This window comes from Podarcis erhardii (assembly GCF_964252035.2).
Source record: "Podarcis erhardii genome assembly, chromosome: 11".
Taxonomy (NCBI): Eukaryota; Metazoa; Chordata; class Lepidosauria; order Squamata; family Lacertidae; genus Podarcis; species Podarcis erhardii.
This window is the reverse complement of record NC_138501.1, coordinates 44,932,929-44,948,112: the sequence shown is the minus strand read 5'-3', so window position 1 is coordinate 44,948,112 and position 15,184 is coordinate 44,932,929.

Genomic DNA, 15,184 nt, shown 5'->3' with positions numbered 1-15,184 from the left:
CTGTCTTCCACTGCCTCCCAGTTTGGTCAAACTCATGCTGGTAGCTTCGAGAACACTGTCCAACCATCACGTCCTCTGTCGTCCTCTTCTCCTTGTGCCCTCAATCTTTCCCAGCATCAGGGTTTTTCCAGGGAGTCTTCTCTTCTCATGAGGTGGCCAAAGTATTGGAGCCTCAGCTTCACAATCTGTCCTTCCAGTGAGCACTCAGGGCTGATTTTCTTCAGAATGGAGAGGTTTGATCTTCTTGCAGTCCACGGGACTCTCAAGAGTCTCCTCCAGCACTATAATTCAAAAGCATCAATTCTTCGGCGATCATCCTTCTTTATGGTCCAGCTCTCACTTCCATACATCACTACTGGGAAAACCATAGCTTTAACTATACGGACCTTTGTTGGCAAGCGGATGTCTCTGCTTTTTAAGATGCTATCTAGGTTTGTCATTGCTTTTCTCCCAAGAAGCAGGCGTCTTTTAATTTCATGACTGCCCTCACCATCTGCAGTGATCATGGAGCCCAAGAAATTTCTCACTGCCTCCTGTAGTCCACCTGGCTCACAACTGTCTACACTGAGTGGGAGTGGCTTCCCAGGGTTTCAGACACACAGGTCTTTCTTAGGCCTATCTGGAGACACCAGGGGTTCAACCTGGGATCTTCAGCTAGGGGTGGAGGAGAAATTCAATTACATTTGTGTTTCAATTATAAACAACCTGATTTATACTTCTCAAAATTTATACATAATTGGAAACACAGCTGCCCTTTGAGATTCACACTTCTCCAAACCTTCAACCAATAATGTGTACAAAAATGCATGAGTTAGGAGAGTGTGTGCATAATCATGCATATATTAGTGAAAATAATACAGAAAAATGAATTCTGCTTCAGCAAATTGCTTTGCAAAAATGTCACTATTGGTCAAAACTGCATTTAGTGTTATTTAGAAGAAAGTTGCACTAAACTGCTGATGAATTTTTACATAGATCTTTTTTTTTAAAAAAAAAAAAAACACCCCTGCAAATTGCTGCAGAAATATGGAGAACCGAATATAAGATTGGGAAATGAAAAATGGAAAGAAACTGAATTTGACAGATTCTTCCATTCCTACCTTGTGTATGCCAAGCACGTAATAACCATTTTACCTGATGCTTTAAGGCAGAATGTTTCACATTTTGTTTCCCCACATAATCAGGGCATCCTAATCCCACCCCGCCTCTGCTGCCGCCTTTGCATTCACTGTATTTTGCCTTCTGTAAGATTAATGCTCCTTTGATTTTCTTTCAATATCCTTTGTGGATTATGCTTACATCTTTCATAATTGGCATGCTCTCCCTTATCCTCTGCTGACGTAGCTTACAATAAATAAATAAATAAATGATCCAAGCTGATTTCAGGCTTTGATCATACCATGTTATATAGCTCCCTTGCCCATTGGTGCAAGTGAAGGACCTCATTTTCACACAGAGGAGGGAAGTCCAGTTTCCTTCATCTGAATACGCCTGCCCAGGTTCCAGTCTCTCTTTCATCTGGCTGCCTCTGCGTAAGGCCTCATCCTGTTGCTCCTCAACCAATCCAACTTCTCCATCTTCTTGTGTCTGTTCTCCACCCTTCCCAGCGCTATAACCTTGAGCAGTGAATGACACCTCTTGTGACGCTTGGCCACATTCCAGAAGTGATCAGTCCCCCTGTTAGAATTAACAGCAGAGTGGAGCCACCAGACCATATACCTAAATCCTGTTTTTTGGACAGTAGCCTGGGTTTCCCCTCAATAAGCCACCAGACCATGCTTAAATCCATGTTTTGAACACTAAGCTGGGTTTTTCCCAGTAAGCCTCCACACTCCTGACATATTCAGAGATGATTATAACATTTCTGAACCTGGAGAGAGGGAGTTTGGTGGGTGCAGGCGTCAATATCGTACCACAGTGAGAATATTGGCTCTTTTCGTATTCCTCAATCTGTTAATTAATTTCCCCTTCCATGTACCACTCCTCAGCTGAGCACCTGTGCAAAGAATAGACCATACTGTCGCACAAAATAAAATGCAAACAGACATTGTTTATAACACATAATCTTTGAATACAGCTTGACACTGCTTAGGTGAAAAATGTTTGGTTCAACTAGATGTGTCAGAAATAAGTGTGCATTAGCAGGTTGATTAACTAGCTATTCCGTGGCTAAATTTAACATCTATTGTTGCTAACAGAAAATTCTTGATGGTGATGGAAGATTATCCAGCTTTGATAGGGGCTTTGTGGTTTTGTTGCTTTAAGCTCTGTTCCCGCCCACCCCCTTCTCAGCCACATAGTTTGTTTCCAAATAGCAAATGAGAGGATTTTAAAGCAGATTTATGGTACAGGATTTGCCATTAGGTTCCTAATTTGCTTCGGAGATTTCAAGGGTTACGCAGGGCTGTGTTTGAGATACAAAAACAGGCCAAGCTTCTTAGAGACACTAGAATGATCCAACGAAGTCATTGCACAAGTGGAACGACTTCCGCTCGCACAACAGAATGTCTCCTCTTGTCGCAAGTCCTGCAGTGTGTGGCCAGGATCAGGTCTGGATTGGCGAGCCCTGGCGGCAGAGGAGGAGGAGGAAACCGAGTGGGGCCTGAATACAGTGGACGCTCAGGTTGCGAACGTGATCTGTGCAGGATGCACATTTGCAACCTGCAGTGTTTGCAACCCGCAGCAGCGTGTTTGCGCACACGTGGGTTGCAATTCGGCGCTTCTGTGCATGTACAAAGCGTGATTTAGCTCTTCTGTGCATGCGCGACCGCCGAAACCCAGAAGTAACCTGTTCCGGTACTTCCAGGTTTTGGTGGTCCGTAACCCAAAAAAACACAACCTGAAGCGGCTGTAACTCGAGGTATGACTGTAGTAGGAATCAGAGCTGGTGGAGGAGGAAATCTCCCTGTTGTGTCTCAACTTCAGTCTGTTCTGAAGAGAGAGAAGGGGTGTCAGCTCCTTCCCTCATCTTCTTGTGGGATGAAGAGCCTCAGTGGAGACTGTGGGGAGCCAAGGGGAAGGCACCTCAGGAGGAGGCAGCGCTGATAAGCGGCCAGAACAGGAGGATACAGTCTTGTTGCCTAGAACCAGGTGTCACAACTGTAGGTGGAAGCAGACCCAGCCACTGCAAAGGAGCACACTGTTGCAATCCCAACATTCCCGCAAAGTGAAAAAGTCTCAGGAGTGTTCGCACCACGCCTTACCTTAAAATGCTTGGTGAGCAGGGTGTGGAAACTGTTGGGACATCTTCGTTCACCAAGATTCTTGTCTGACTGCTGAACTCTTGAAACATAAACTTTAGGTCTGCTCCTGAATGTGTTGTGTTGCTTGCGTGGATAAAGATCCAGAGCAGTTTAACAATCAATCTCTCTTCTCTGGGAATGCTTGGGAATGCTTCCCTGGGAATGATTGTATTTCCAGCAGGTGAATGGGGATCTCTCAGCACCCTTAACAAACTACAGCTCCCAGGATTCTGTGGGGGAAGCCATGACTGTTTAAAGTGGCACACGGTCGTTCCTTGGTTCTCGAACAAAATCCATTCCGGAAGTCCCTTCGACTTCCGAAAACATTCAAAAAACAAGGCGCAGCTTCTGATTGGCTGCAAGAGCTTCCTGCACTCAATTCAAAACCTCGGAAGCCGCGTCAGACGTTCGGCTTCTGAAAAACGTTCAGAAACCGGAACACTTACTTCTCGGTTTGCGGCGTTCGGGAGCCAAAACGTTTGAGTCACAAGGGGTTCGAGAACCAAGGCATGACTGTAATAGCATTTTAAATGTACAGTGTGAATGAGGCCTTACTCTGAGGTGCTGACTGTAGAATATTAAGAAAACAAAGAGTTCCAGAAAGTTCTGAATAACGTCTGAATATTGCTCCAGATTTTGAAGTGCAACAACCCCAGAGATTATTATTTTTTCACTTTTTTATTTTTTAGGCCAGTGCTGTGCTGTCAACATCTTCTATGGATTTGGCAATCAGTCCCCTTTCACTGTTTAATACTGAGAAGTAAAATTTCAGAATAGTTGTTATTGGATGGTAGAAGCAGCACATATATTTTTCAGTGTGCCTTCTCCAGTAATTTAAATTTACTCTACATCTAGTCCAGTAGATTATTTGCAAATGATTGCCAGATTTCTGTTCTGCTTCATTTTCTTCATCTTTTCCCTTCTTCTTCAAAAGATGGTTTTTAGTCTCTCATTTATTTATTTATTTTAAATAATCTGGTTGATTGGCAAAATGTGACTGAGGGGAAGCATAATCACGTCTGATTTTGCTTGTTGCTGATTCAAAAGCTGCATCGAGCAGTACAAGTAATCCATTTATCCCTATTCTTGAATTTTTTAAAAAAGAAAATATATATTTAAAAATCCTTAGCTTTTATTTTATTGAGTGTTAGTATTAACATCACAAAGATCCTGCTTCCCTGTATCTTTGGAGTAACAATCTGAATGATGCTTGTTCATCGTTCAACCTATAGGACTAGAAACTTTCTTTTTAAATGCATTTTCAAGACACTTGCATTTCTTTACACCTAATAAAAAGAAGTTTTGGAACTTGTGTTTCTCACAGAGCATCAGTCTTGCCTCAAACAATCTTCTTTCACAAGAGCTGTCTGTGAAATATTATTATTATTATTATTATTATTATTATTATTATTATTATTATCCTCAGAGTTGAGAGCTGTTTCTTCAGCACAGGATGGAGATGATACAATGAAGATGCTAAACCCACCTCTGTCAGGAGGGAGTTCTACACCTTAGGGGCTGCCACTGAGAAGGCCCTTCCCTGGGCCACACACACAGAAATTTCCAAAGGTGGTAGAACTACAAAGAAGGGCCTCTCTGCTAATCTGAACACCCAAGAGGGTTTGTGTGGAAGGAGGCAACATTTCAGATATTTGGGGACTTACTTCTGAGGAGATATGTATAGGACAGTACTGCTATGGTTCCTAGGGAGAGAGGTGTGATGCTCACACATGTGACGTTGAGATATCATGTGTGCATCGTGCGCCGCCCGCCCCCCATTGCAAGTTGGCACCTCTGGCCCTAGCTGTTCCCCTATGAAAAATTTAACTGCATGCCACTGTTATAAATTCATATACCCCACCCCTGTGATGGAACTCGGTGGCTCACGGATAAAAACAATTCTCACTGAAAACATAGAAAAAACAATCATCAGACATGGATACAATTAAAATCATATGCATCTATAAAATCTGTTTAGAACAGAGGTTCCCAAACTTATTTGGCTGACCTCTCCCTTTTCAGGAAAAAAAAAATTAATACCCAGTACCCCCTGGAAATCTACCTTCTTTAAGTGAAGGGGCGGGGCCAGCTTCACAGCTCGCCTGCCATTGGTCAAATAGGCAGGCAAGCTGCAATCCACTTCCCAGACCTGGGTGAAGCCAAAAAGGATTCACCCAAGCCCAGGAAAACCCCTCACCTCCAGCATGATCGCCAGATCCACGGGAGGCGTTGTTGCTTTCCCGACCTGGTGGTCAGTGTCATTACACAACAGATGAAACATGTACGAATGGTTTTTCAAATTTTTCTTCTCCTCTCTTCTTTCTTTATGTTTCCACAACCGTCTTATTTTTATTTAATGCCCCCCAATTGCACCCAAGGCTACTACAGCCCCCTGAATCATTCCAGCGCCTCCCAGGGGCAGTATCGCCCACTTTGGGAAACACTGGTTCGGAATATACAGGAAATTACAATAAAAGCGGGACACAGTTGGCACTGTGGGTTAAACCACAGAGCCTAGGGCTTGCCGATCAGACAGTCGGTGGTTCAAATCCCTGCGACAGGGTTAGCTCCCGTTGCTCGGTCCCTGTTCCTGCCAACCTAGCAGTTCGAAAGCACATCAAAGTGCAAGTAGATAAATAGGGAAGGTAAACGGTGTTTCTGTGCGCTGCTCTCGTTTCACCAGAAGTGGCTTAGTCATGCTGGCCACATGACCCAGAAAAACTGTCTGTGGACAAACGCCAGCTCCCTCGGCCAGTAAAGCGAGATGAGCACCACAACCCCAGAGTCATCCGCGACTGAACCTAATGGTCAGGAGTCCCTTTACCTTTTTACAATAAAAGCAGCATGGCACCAGCCCTTTCAGTAAAGCTGGCCAAGAAGGTGAATGAGTAAATAAGCGCAGGGGGCAGCTTCAGTTTCCATTTCTGTGTTCCAGTCTTCTTTAAAGGGCTCAGGAGCAGAGCTATGGTGGGATAGGTGGCATCCTTGCCCTCTGATTTCCTCACACAGATACAGAGGCAGGAACTGAGTATCTGCCTTCTATGTGCCGCCATTTTGCTCTGCAATTCTGGCTTCTTAGCATGCTGCCCCGTCTTCCGACTGCTCTCTACCAAACGTTGGACCTGCAATTTCTCCCTCTTTCTCAGTCAGTCTTTATACCTCTTCGTCTAAAAACAAAGAGAAACAAAGATCCTAATTATACCCACAATGATTATTCTCTGAAGAAGTTCCCAGTAGTTAAATTTTAAAGAAAGAAATTATTTAATGAGCTTTCTCTCTCCCCCCCCCCCAGTTAGAGAGCCAAGCAAATACATATTCATGTAGATAGTGATTAAGATGAAACGGTTCTAATTTGAATGACTTGATAAAAGCCCTCACTTCATGACTGTGTTTTTTTAATAATTGTGTAATTACACAGAGAAGGATCCCTGTAAATATCGCTTGTTTTGGAAGAGAATGAGAGACATAGAGACGTGCTCTTCCTCAGGTCTTCTCCAGTATTTTGAAGCTGTGATCATCTCATGTCATGCTAGGGGGTGGGGGTGGGGAAGGAACCCCCTAGTCTGACTACCATGGAAATACGTACATGTCGTGCAGAACACCAGCTGCCTAACTGCTGCTAGGACTTGAGAATCTTTATCCTTGACCAGGACATTCTGTTTTGTGGGGGTGAGTTGAGGGAGACACCTGGGGCATTTGTCCTGGGCCCCAGATCTCCTGCCCTTCTCCCCCAAAATAGCCCCCTCCTCTCATTTGCACTTTATTATTCAATAACAGCAATAATGCGGAAGGTAAATAATAGTGCATTAAGAAAAAAATAAGTAGTATACTTTATTGCATACAGTACATAGGCATAAGTATATAACTGAATAAGAGGAAAGAGGGGAAACATTTTGCACATTCACTCCATATATATGAATATTATTATGTTCCCAATAAAGTTCATGGTTCTATATTATCTTGAATCTCATTGTTCCGATACATGACTCTTTTTTTATTAAAAAAACACAACAACCCACCCCTCCATTTTTCAATAAAGCGATTATGTGGTTTGCCTACCCTGACTATGTTGACTAATTTTATCATTTGAACTACTTCTCAAACCCTTAATATCTAATTCTCCAATGATGGTACATTAGTGCCCCCACCCTCAATTATAACTGATTGTCATGTGCGGGCAGCTGTTAGCTGATGCATAAACATTTATCTGCCATTCTCTTTCCTTTCCTTTTCTTTTTTTACTTTGCTTGCAGGGCAGCTGGGTCTGAAAAGAAAAGGGAAGGGAAATTGCACTAGAAAGTGCAAGGAAACAACCACTAGCTGGCAATGTCGTCTAACCTCCACATGTAAAACCTCCTCCAGTTTGCAGTCAGCTGCCAACAGTCTTGCAACCGGTACTTGTGTGTTGGCAGATCTTTGCAGACTCCCATAGGATGGCGCTGCAGGATAATGCGACATGGTAAGTTGAAGCCATACAGGTGTTTTTCCTGATGGGATGAACATTCCCACTGTAGAACTTGTGCTTTCACATCCTTGCTCCGGATCATGACTTCCCCACCACCACCAAAGCAAGTGTGGGTGTGCTGGTCCCGAGGGTTAACCGTGCGGCAAGGTCCAAGTCCAGTCCGAGGTCAAGGGTGCGGTATGGAGGCTGTCCGTCAAGGCTGAAGCTGGGTCCAAGGCAGGGAGTCGGGTGAGGTCAGGAACTCTGGCAGAAGAGCAGGACAGGGTGCAGGCAGGAACAGGTTACCAACAATGTTGCTCCCGCAACCTGGGACTGGGGCTGGCTAGCTTTTATCTGCCCCAAGGTATAGGGCGGCCCCGGTCCACAGGTGACTCGCCTCTCCAGGCCTGGAGGCGAGCACTCCTCCTGCAGGAACTTAGTTCCCTCCTCCTCTCTGCCCTGAGCCTCTGCAGCTCAGGAGAGGCTGGAGGGTTCCCGGACCCGGAGGCAACCTCAGCTTCCCCTGACGGGACTGAGAGTGGAGCACCTGCAGGTAATGGGTCCTCCATCCCCTCAGGAGCCAGAGCAGACTCAGCTGGTGCCTGCACCTGAGGATCCAGCACAGGTGAGGACCCTGTGGCTCAGCTGGTTCTGAAGGCAAGGACTCCTGTGCAGGCTGTGATTTCTCAGGTTCAGCTTCTGAGTCTGAATCCCAGGCCATCACACCAGGTAAATAATTGGCTCTAAGCTCACAACTGTGACTGCTAGTTTAATGCAGTTTTGCGCCACTTGGAAAAGGAAAAACTGAATGCTGAACCATATATTTGCCGTGGAGCCGTATGGTTGATTTATATCATATTTTGCTGGTTGTTTTTCACACACACGCACACAATTATATATTCCTATATGTATTCAGCACCAAAGTGGTAGTTTTCCCTGATTGAGATTCTTAAGCAGGTTTTAATAATAATGGTGCTACTAATTTGCAGAGATAGGAGACTAAGTCTAAGTGATGTTATGGAAGGGATAATTAAATAGGGGAAAAATATAACGTTAGCTCTGATTTTCCAAGCAAGGCTGCAGGTGATTCTCTGAATATCTATTTTGCCTTCTGCACCGTGATTGCATTTGGTAAATCCCTAGGCATGTTTTCCCAACATATTGTTCTCCTTTATTATATATAGACAGATACGAGGATAATCAAGTTGTGTAGCAACTTGCATTCATTTTGCCTGTAATGCAGTCAACATTTCTGCAGAATTGAATTAACTCTTCTTGAAATCTATCCGCGAAGACCTATCAAGTGGTTTTGCTGACGCTCTCTTGCAATGTTCCTCCCCTAAGTTGTGGGTGGGGGGGGGATGTGGGAAACACATCTGATTTCCAGGCATGCAGGAGACAAGTTTCCACTGAAAAGTTTGTGAGTGTGAACATAGTGCATGATATCTAGGCAGACAGGCAGCAGCCTGAGCTTCTTGCAAGTGTGTACCTGGGCTCACATGTATGCAACCAGCACTCAATTATGTAAACACACAGGTTTAGGATCTTTGGCTGGAGTTATAACACAGACTTGTCTATGAGTATGTGCTGTACCCTCAGTGCTATGCCCACAAGAAGCTCTCACACAGAGGAATAAAGAAAACTTAGTTTATTATACTAAATAGGAGTGACAGAAGATACAAATGCTGTCTCAGACATGCAAAATTACAATTTAAGCAGGCAGCAGCTCCTAAAACACAGCGGAAAGAGTGAGAGAATCCCTTGCTATTTTTAAAAAACCTACGGAAACATGGGCATGACCATTTTTCCATAAACCCACACTAGAAGCAAAAAAGAGGAGGGGGAAGAAAGTCTACCTGTCTTTAAAGTGAAGCAGAAGTGTGCATTGGGTAAGTTCTGTCCTCTTAGACAGATAACAGAGCTAGCTAACTTTTGAATCTAAGGAGGACTTTATGTGGGATGTGAAACACAAGAGCAGTCAAGTACAACATCCCTAGAGTGGACATAAAAGGGGATGTCTGGACCAGCCAGTCAGAATTCCTGTTTCTCCTAAGCTGGGACAGACTTCCTCTGCATGTGACTAAAGATGGGCATGGCCTCACCTGTGCAGGTAACAAAAGCATAGGACTGGCCGCCATCTCTCTCTCTGACTACTTTCATTGAAGGAACAAAATCTGCTTAGCCAAAGATGCTCCCTTGGCTTCCAGCCAAGAAAGGACAAAGGGACTGTCTCCTTAAGGGATAGTTTCCAGGTGTATATTACTTTTCTAAGCGAAGTCTGCCTTCTGGGATCCAATTGTGAACAGAATGTGAGTGAGTAAACTCTTTGTATACTTTTATAGAAGACTGTGTCGTGTCTTATCTTTTTATGAGGGACTAAAGGGGAATTACCTTTAAAACGTATTATAGAGGCTTTAGCGAGCCTGAGCAAACGCATCCGCTGTAAGTTGAAAAAGGGGGATGTTACTCTGCTAAATTGTGGAACTTGTTAACACAAGTTGGAAAGGATATAATCAAACAATATAGCCTCTCCTGCATCCTTGAACATCCCCACACTTTATATCTTACTGGCAAGGCATGCCAGTAGAGAGGGGAATGGGCCTTGAGTTGAGCAATTCTATTGTCTTTCCCAGAGATCCTGTCCATTCCTCAGTGGAGAAGATGGAGAAGGGAAGGGGGTTGTGAATGAGTGATTTCTACAGTTTACATAGTTCCAGAGTTTCCTGCCCAGTTCTCACCTCACCCATCTTGCTTAATGAAAAGGGGAAAGACTGTAATCCTAGCATATCCTACTGAGCAATTGACTAAACCTGGATATCTTTTTGTCTGCTATCTGCCTTCAAATCACCTTACCATTGTGTGGATGGCTCCCACTGAGGAGTTGAGTATTTGACAACTAAATTTGCATGTGTTAATCTTTTGCTCGGGTGTAGCTAAACTCAGGCTATGTCTGAATGCCTTTCAGGAGGTGAGGCTGGAATCTGCCTTGCACCAGGGTCACCAAAGTTTATCATGGAGGGTCTCCTGTCATGATCTACATTGATAAACTATGGAAATAAGTTCAGATTGTTAAAGGTAAACATAAAGGACCCCTGGACGGTTAAGTCCAGTCAAAAGTGACTATGGGGTTGTGGCACTCATCTCGCTTTCAGACCGAGGGAGCTGGCGTTTGTCCACAGACAAATTTCTGGGTTATTTGGCCAGCAGGACTAAACCACTTCTGGCATAACGGAACACTGTGATGGAAGCCAGAGCACACAGAAACACCGTCTACCTTCCTGCCACATCAGTACCTATTTATTTGCTTGCACTGGTGTGCTTTCAAACTGTGAGGTTGGCAGAAGCTGGAACAGAGCAACGGGAGCTCACCCCGTTGTGGGGATTTGAACCGCCTAGCTTCTGATTGGCAAGCCCAAGAGGCTCAGTGGTTTAGACCACAGCGCCACCCGCATCCCATAGTTCAGATCGACACATACCTATTACAAGTCAGAACAACTCAAAGGGTGCATGCTATGCCAAAAAGAACACCCCAGCCTGCAATTTTCCAGTATCCCCCTGCCACAAAATGACTAGCTTCCCATAAAAAATGAAATCATGGGACTGTAGCTCAGTAACAGAGCACATGTTCTGCATGCAGAAGGTCGCAGGTGCAAATCGTGGCATCCCCACTTATAATAATTTGGCAGCAGATGATGTAGAAGATCTCTACTGAAGACTGACTGGAACTCTCCAGAGTCTCTCATGTAGAGTCTCTTTCCCATTGTCTGTTAAAGGAATGCACTTGAACTGAGTGATCATAGAAAGGAAAGCCAATGGGTTGGATCCAGACTTACACACGACTCCTAATCATGTCTACTGATAAATTAGTCCTGTTGAATTCAGTGGGGCTTCCTCCCAGGTGAGTGGGGACAGAATTGCAGCCTTCATCATGTTTTTAGTGTGTACTTGCTTAAGTTGATTTCAGTGGGCCCACTCTAAGCATGACTAAGTATGGATTGAACCCAATGAATATAGCTTGCTTTAGGTGAAGGATGTGATTGATCGTCTGATGGCAAATGAAGGAATAGAATGGGTGGCTGTAAGAACATAAGTAGATTAGCAGTAGGTATTTGAGAGGAGTTCTGTGGCAGCGTTCCCCAATTATAACTCCCTGGGGGGAAGGCTGATCTATAGGATTTGGAGAAATACGAATATATGAGCAAAAGAACTGGCCTCTTGATCCACACATAGCCACTTTTACCGGTAGCACTTCTTTCTATATAATATAGCCTAATTGTTTCTTGTGTTAATATTATGTTCCAGTTGAATGTTACAAATCCATTACAATCCCAAACAAAAACAGCGGCTGAGTCATGATCTTCTCTTTTCAAACTCAGCTTTATTATTATTATTTTTCTGGAGGAGTTGTTCCAGGTGCACAGATTTCATGCCACAACACATATCTGTATTTTTTTATAAGTGACTCAGCCACTGTTTTCATTCAAATGGAACTTTGCCATGTAATAAAAATAATATATTGTTCTATCCAAACTACCTAAAGACGTCATAGGTTAAACTGCTTGGCATAATTAAAAGGAAAACAACTAATGAATTCATAAACACATCACTGCAAAATAATGTGTGTTAATCACCAACACTGTGAATGGTCCAGAGGACGGAATACTGAGCTTGTAGGTTTGGGTTCTGAACCAAATTCGGGACTTGAATGCTTTCAGCAGGTAACTGGTATCTTATGCTCATTTTACTTATTTGATCACAGGAGAGAGAGAGAGAGAGAGAGAGAGAGAGAGAGAGATGATAGATAAGATAGATGATAAATATAGATAGATGATGATAGATAGATAGATGATAGATATAGATAGATAGATAGATAGATAGATAGATAGATAGATAGATAGATAGATGATAGATAGATAGATAGATGATAGATAGATAGATAGATGATAGATAGATAGATAGATAGATAGATAGATAGATAGATAGATGATAGATGATAAATATAGAGATAGATAGATATAAATATAGATAGATGATGATGATAGATATAGATAGATAGATAGATAGATAGATGATAGATAGATAGATAGATGATAGATAGATAGATAGATAGATAGATAGATAGATAGATAGATGATAAATATAGAGATAGATGATAAATATAGAGATAGATATAGATAGATATAGATAGATGATAAATATAGATATAGATAGATGATAGATAGATAGATGATGATAGATAGATAGATGGATAGATAAATAGATAGATAGATAGATAGATAGATAGATAGATAGATAGGTGGATAGATAGATAGATAGATGGGTGGATAGATAGATAGATGATAGATAGATAGATGATAGATAGATGATAGATGATAGAAGATAGATAGATGATAGATAGATGATAGATAGATAAATAGATAGATAGAGATAAATGGATGGATGGATGGATGGATGGATGCAGAGCAGAGGAAACCCAATCTCCATTTATTTTTTCACCACCATGCAAGCAAAGCTGCGATCACGGGCTTTGGGAAGGCAGCGTGAGGGCTCTGGCAGCATCCTACCTTCCCAAAGCAAGACACAGGGCTTTGGGAAGCTGGCCAGAGCCCTTGCGCCACCTTCCCAAAACTGGGTAAGCAGCCCTCCCACCTCGTTTTGGGGGAGCAGTTCCAGGAGTTCCATGGCTTTATGCAATTTTACTTTTATGCATGGACCCCCGGCTGGAACCGAACCCTAGAAGAAGACATGAGTTGCCTGTATTGCAAGAATAGCAAACATATGCAAACAAATAATTCTACGGCATGCCGAGGCTTATTGGAGTTGGGATGGTCAAGTTCTGTAATTTTGGGAATCGGGGGTGATCAGCTCCATAATAAAGAGCCTTGTGGTTGCTGTGGCTTGCACCCTTACGGAAGATGGGCGCTGGGTTAATGTGACTGATTCTGTGGGTGTGTTAGAAGATATAACTCTCCCTGTTATTTGGGTCTGGAATTAACTATTTGAGGTTGTTGCTGTTGTTTAGTCATTTAGTCGTGTCCGACTCTTCGTGACCCCATGGACCAGAGCACGCCAGACACTCCTGTCTTCCACTGCCTCCCACAGTTTGGTCAAACCCATGTTAGTAGCTTCGAGAACACTGTCCAACCATCTCGTCCTCCGTCATCCCCTTCTCCTTGTGCCCTCCATCTTTCCCAACATCAGGGTCTTTTCCAGGGAGTCTTCTCTTCTCATGAGGTGGCCAAAGTATTGGAGCCACAGCTCCAGGATCTGTCCTTCCAGTGAGCACTCAGGGCTGATTTCCTTCAGAATGGAGAGGTTTGATCTTCTTGCAGTCCACGGGACTCTCAAGAGTCTCCTCCAGCACTATAATTCAAAAGCATCAATTCTTCGGCGATCATCCTTCTTTATGATCCAGCTCTCACTTCCATACATCACTACTGAGGAAACCATAGCTTTAACTATACGGGCCTTTGTTGGCAAGGTAATGTCTCTGCTTTTTAAGATGCTGTCTAGGTTTGACATTGCTCTATTTGAGGTAGTGTTTATGAATAAACAGCAGCCAGGTATTGCACCTCTGTGAAGGCTGCCACTCGCCTCCCACCCATTGGTTCAAGGATGAGAAGGCACCTCTGGAATGAAACTAAATTGTTTGTTTATTTACACTCAATGAAAGTTTTAAGCATGATAGCTATGGAAGTGAGGCACAAAACTTAGTTTAAAACACACTTACCTTACAGAGAACTTCAAACAGCACTCTTTTCCAAACCAAATCTCAGGGTAGATTTTCCCCACCTAGAATGGCTAGTGGTGTTTCTAACCAGCAACACTCAATCAACCCTTTCTAGGATTTCACTTTTCACACAGGGAGCCAAACCGGGTTGCCCTGCCTACCAATCTCATGTTTCTAACAGGCCAGTTCCAACTCTCTCCAGGTCCCTGACTTACAGCCATTGCCTATCTTGGTTCTCTCAGACAATTGACTGTCCTTATCTGACCGCTAAAGCTTCTCAGTATTTTTGACTCACCAGTCCCTTCTGGTTGGACAATGGTCTAACCAGCTCTTACTGGTTGCTGGGTCACAAGGAGGCTGAACCAAGGCCTGTCCATCACAGCACCTTAAAGACAAACAACTTTATTATGGCGTAAGATTTCTTGGACCCCACAATAAGGTTGAGAAGCCATCTAATGAACAGGGCTACACAATTATATCCAAGGGTTTAGAAGTTCTTAATTGCACAGGAATGTAGCATTATAAATCCAATTAAGAGAACTGGGGGAGAGAAATTAATATTGTTGCAATGGATCAGCAGTGAGATCTGTTTGTGATTAGTCCGTGGAAAGTGTGATTAAATTAAATTTAAGGGAGAATTTAAGATGGAATTATACTCCTGTTTAATTAGCAAAAATGTTTTCAACCATTTCTGATCCTTGAGGGAGATGTCGGAAGACCAAAAGTGCTTCCTGGCAAATACGGTGGGATTGTCCTCTGGTCAGAGGT